The sequence below is a fragment of the Akebia trifoliata genome, chromosome 6 (genome assembly GCF_017979445.1).
Source record: "Akebia trifoliata isolate Shusen 1 chromosome 6, ASM1797944v1, whole genome shotgun sequence".
Taxonomy (NCBI): domain Eukaryota; kingdom Viridiplantae; phylum Streptophyta; class Magnoliopsida; order Ranunculales; family Lardizabalaceae; genus Akebia; species Akebia trifoliata.
In genome coordinates, this window is record NC_141380.1 from 16,820,773 (window position 1) to 16,826,772 (window position 6,000).

Here is a 6,000-nt window from a genome sequence, read left to right on the forward strand (position 1 = left end):
ATTTTGTGAAAATTTGTGAAAATTGGCGAAGCAGCTTATTTGATTTTAATTTGTTGTTTTATATGTTCGAAAGGATTTTCCTATACATAATGAAGGCTTTAAGGATGTTTTGACATTAGGGGTATTTTGGTAATTTAGTCATTTTCTAGCAATTTTTCTCCTAAAACTTCTTTTTGTCTAAAAATAATGATTTCTATGTTTTGGGACTATATTTTCCTAGTGTAGCGTGATTTTTAAAGTTTTGTTCGATTGAAATACCTCATCTGAATTTTTGAAACATATCTAATAACAAATAAAAGATATTGGAATATACATCCATCATTGGAAATCACCGCAATTGGGTTGACAAGCTGATTAATCAGGCGAGTGCGACAATGAGGTGTAGACAGATGCCCCTCTTTGACAGATGGGTTGAAGCAAACTAGAAAACAAATCTATTTGGGTAGATAGTGTAATATCCGAATGCCAAAGCTAGTGACAGTTCATTTTGCAGCCTGATTCAGCAATTCGTCGGGGCATTCGGATCTTTGAAGGTAAAACTCTCCAAAACTAAAAGTTTGTCAAGTCCTTGAACTTGAACTGTCACTAACGATATCAGATCCTTGAATTTTGATAATTTTCCCTGAGTAATGCAAATGCGCTGAATGTGCATGTGTGTGCAATGGTGTGATGCCTACAGGTTATTCTAGCAGATCATTGAGAATAAACTCTCCTCGATAACCACAAACATAGGTCCTAGAGATCTTCTCTCATTGACAATGATAATTTTAACTGAACTACACATGCGCAATGAAGACAATCATGAAATATGAAATTACGACAAAATTAAATAACAATTCAATTAAAGTCATAGCATTATCGGCATTAAGTGATGTAAGAGCTTCATTAAATTCTATTTGAAATTCTTTTTAGAGTTTCAAAAATTGAGTCGAACTTATCGGACTCGAGCTTATTGAAGCTACGTTTCGACGACTAAGGATTGTAGGAACTTAAACAATCCTGTTAATTCAATCTACGATTCAAACAAAGCTGAGATCTCATTTCTCGGACTCTGACTACGGTTTACAGGAACTTAAACAATCCTATTATAGTTGGAGTCTTGTTTCTCGGACTCAAACTAAGGTTTACAGGAACTTAAACAATCCCGTTAATTCATTCTATGATTCAAACAAAGCTGGAGTCTCATTTCTCGGACTCTAGCTATGGTTTATAGGAACTTAAACAATCTCATTAATTCATTCTCTGATTCAAACAAAGCTAGAGTCTTGTTTCTCGAACTTTAGCTAAGGTTTACAAGAACTTAAACAATCTTGTTAATTTATTCTATGATTCAAACAAAGCTGGTGTCTTATTTATCAGACTCTTGTGGAGGTTTATAGGAACTTAAACAATTTCGATACTTCATTCTATGATTCAAACAAAGTTGGAGTCTCGTTTCTCGAACTCTAGCTAAGGTTTATAGGAACTTAAACAATCCCGTTAATTCATTATATGATTCAAAAAAGTTGGACTGTCATTTCTCGGATTCGAATTTAGGTTTACAGGAATTAAAATAATCCCGTTAATTCATTCTATGATTCAAACAAAGTTGGAGTCTCGTTTGTCAAACTTTGGCTAAGGTTTATAGAAACTTAAACACTCGTGTTAATTCATTCTATGATTGAAACAAAGCTAGAGTCTTGTTTGTCAAACTCGAACTTATTGGAGCCACGCTTCTCGGGCTGAGATTTAATTAAGAACTCAGTATTATTGAGCTCAAAGATCAAGAAATTGGGCCTTTATTTGTTTATCATGCATCTGGATTCATAATTATTCATTGGGCTTCGCCGGACTTTTCAGCTTTTGTAAGATTTTTCCTTTTTATCATGTGATTAAGAATAAAACTTTGGAATCACAATGACTTACAAAAATGCCTCTAGTTTTAAGGTCGGCTTTAACTATAATTTGACTACAAAACTGATAGAATGGATTGCACTTGAAAAATATGAACGAGCTACTATGGACTCTGATATATGATAAACAGAAGAATCGAAATTCCTTTAAATTCTCCAGACTCTTAAGATTATCATATGTGTAATAAAGAATTTAATCATTTTCCTTTTGAATTTCCTTTGAGAAATGCTTGCCCTGGACTTAAAATGTTGAAAATAGAAGATCTTTCTTTTCAAAATAGTCGATGGTTCTACACTTTCCTTTAGCGAACACTTGGATAAGTAAACATACTCTTAAAAATCTTACAATGTTCAAGATGGCGTATGAGTTTCATCGACTTCAACATTATTTTCGTCTAATGTTGTGGCTTGAATAATTCTGCATTTCATAGTTTCTACACAAGCTTCCTTATGAATTTTTCTTCTTGATGAGACCTTTTCCCTTATTTGATGATGTCCTAATTTTTTGCCTAGATCGCCTCTTTAGATTTTCAGTCTAATAGACTTTGTTTTTCTTTTTCTGATGATGCCTTGATTTTTTACTAGATCGCCTTTTCAGGTTTTCAACCTATCAGGCCTTCTTTTTTTTATGGTTATGCCATAACTTTTGCTTAAGTTTCTTTTTGGATTTTCAACTTAGTGGACTTCTTTTTCTTCTTGATGATCTTGAATATTCAACCTGACAATTTCTTGATTCCCTGCACCTTAACCGAGTCAATTAGCATTCATTAGGACTTAATAGGTGGGCTTAAGAACATGGTTTAGAAAGAAAATGTATAAGGCTCAACTACCATAATGCCCCTAGTCTGATATTATTTTTTCTAATGCCCCTAGTTTGGCATTCTTTTTCTTTATCTTTTTTATGCCCCTTGTAGACGCGTGATTTCGTCATTATGATGACTACATCTACAATGATTTGGAGTCGCCACCATTCAAGTTGGAAGTGGGTGTGAATGGTCACCCGGGGTATATTTTCCAAAAGATGAGATTTTTGGCATTTTAGTGACTCACAATGGATAAGGGGTAGTCAAACCTCGAGATTTGGGTAAGCGGCTCGGTTGAAGAAAAGGGAAGGTGTTAGGCACCCTTTCCTCCCCGCCACGTGGCGGTAACCTCAAATAACTCGATCATTTTTTATTTTTAAAAGAAGGTGAAAAAAATGTGCCACGTGGGTGCATATGTTCCCTAAGTAGGGATTCATTTTCGGCTTGATCATAGGGTCATTTCATTAATGGAAATGACCCTTATGAACCTTAGCCTTGGGGCCCAATCATCAAAAGGGGTAAAATAAAATAGAAGAAGGGGGTGTTAGAAGAGGGAAATAGTAGAAGGTTAGAGGAAGAGAGGGGGTGTGCTTCAAACCCACCTTGTATCTTGTTTCTTCTTTTCTTCTTCTTGCTTGAGTCTTCTTGAGTCCTTAGTATAATATGAGAGTATGAGAATGGGAAGAAGTGATTAGAGAGAGTAGGGATTTCTTTTGTTTTAGTGAGACTTGTAGAGGATTTGTGTGAAAGAGTTGGTAAACTTGGTGAGAATTGATGATGGTTGTTAGTAGAGAGAGTGTTGGGGAGAAGTTTTGTAATGAGAAGTTGGGGCCATTTTTGGGAAGAGGATGAGGGTATTTATAGATGTTTAGGAGTTATTTTAGAGATATAATGGGGTGAAGTGAAGAAAATGGGTAGAATGGTTATGAGTTTGAGAGAGAAGTGGGTGTAATTTAGAGGAGATTGGAGGGTATATAGGTAAGGGGGGTTAAATGGGTGAGTTTTGACCCAAATGGTTTGGATCCTACCCAACCCATTTGGGTGGAGTGTTTGGTGAGGTGAATTTAAGATGGTGGTTGTGATTTGATTTAAGAGCATGGAGGATTTAAATGGGTGGTTGATGATATTTTGGGAGGATGAAGGAGATGATGCCATGTGTTAAAGTGGGTGAAAATGAAGGGTTGGGATAGGTTGATGGGAGAGGTTGAGTGTTTGACTTGAGAGGATGGTGTAGGTTTAGGTTGTAGATGTAGGTTTTGTAGGGAATGATGAGGGTAGATTAGGGGAGGTATAGGTTAGGGGTGTGGGTAGATGTGTTTGATTTGAGAGAAAAGGTGATGGATTGATGTGTGGGTAGATGGGATTTAAAGCAAATTAATGGGGTAGGTAGTTGGGTGAGGGAGGTGAGATGGGGTGATGACATGTGTCATCTTTTGATGATAAAAGAGTGATTGGTTGATGTGGGTTGTGGTTTATGGGTTAGGGTTGTGGGTTGGATAATGAATTGGATATGGTTAATGATTTGTGGGCTTTGTAGTGTTGGGCTTGGGTTTTAGAAATGGTTTTTACGAATACGGAGGCGGAGCGGTGATAGAGGGGTAGGCATCTCAAGTCTCACCTTTTTAATTTTTAATTAATTTTTTTAGATTTTTTACAATCATTAATTTGATCAAAAATGCCACGTGTTGGCGAATCGGGCTTTTTAGGCCCGTTGGTGAAATTTATCGAAAATTTGACGTTTTTTATTTTGGAAGCGGAGCGGTGAATGTTGGGAAAGCGTAAGGTTGGCCGAGTCCTTTTGGTGGCCTCCTAAACCATTGAGAGGTCTTAGGGGCTTCGGGTTGGTAAAAATGTCCATTTTCAATGAGTTGGGCCCTTAAGGCCCGTTGGCCCATTTATTTGGAAAATTGATATTTTTGGGCCCTTTCGAGAAGTGGCCCGTTCAAATTGAGGTGTCTACACCCCTATTTTCGCATTCTTTTCTTTTCTATCAATTATTTTGATTTTCTTTTTCTAATGCCTTTAGTTTGGAATTTTTTTCTTTCTAATGCCCCTAGTTTAACATTCTTTTCTTTTAAATCATTTCAAGATATGAAAACTTTATAAATTAAACTACGATTAACTGGTACATATAGCCAGGGATGAGCAACTAAACAGTTTAAAGTTCCACATAACGTCAATCATCCTTATTCACTATACATTTTCATTCTTATGCAAATATAATTGATAACATTAAAAATAGTAGACATATTTTTGGTTTATAATTTGAAATAGAACAATAGATACATATTACACAATGGTGGAGTAATAAAATTAGAGAGTTGAGATTCACGACTGGATCGCTCCCAGTCGAGAAATGATGTTACAACATAAATCTGGATTTTAGGTTCAAATTTTGTGGTCGGACGTTACACTTACCACATTTGGTGACCATTTATCCGGCTCAGGTAGGCCGTTTGACGTGATCGTAAGTAATGGGTCTTTTGTCGATGTATCATAACGTTTGACTACTCTAGATTGTTAATGATCACTGACCAATCATCTTCATCTATGCCTATCAGGCGTACATGTGATGCCCAAAGTAAACAATTCCATTCATATACGACCACCTTTATAATACACGTTCACTGGTAAAGATAGAAAGGAATGGACTCGGATTCCATTTTTGACTCTACTCTTATACGCGTCCCATACCACGTATGAGCTTGGGGGGTCCTTACCATACATCCCAAGATAGTACACCACTCCAGATGATATGACATACGATCCCTTAAGGCATTTACAGACTCTTTAACATCTTACAAAATAGATACATATTTATATATTATTTTCCTTTTAAAACATAAGAGAAGTTAACATAACAAGGTTGAGAATGGATATCCAGTTCCTACCAAGCAACAATGGCTCCTCAACGTAAAATAAATAATAGTACTCAGCGCCTCTGCGCTAAAAGAATTTAAATAAATATGCAATCATTCATTATTCCTGGTTATCCCTTCACCAACCTATACACAACATACAATGTAAAATGTAGACATCATCCCTCGGGTGTGATTCTTACATTTTACCGTTTCATCCATTTCCCATTCTTCGGTGTTTTCACATCTCAACTTTTCAAACCAAACCTTTTCTTTTTAAGCTTTCAAATTCACTTTCATCATTCAATCGAAAAACTATCAATTTTTTGTTAAAACGGGGTCCCCATAGGTACGCGAAGGCAATCTGCCAAAATTGAAAAACTTGGTGAAAATTTGGCTAAGTGTCGGAAACTTAATTTTTCAAAGTTCTCAAAATTTAAAACTGGT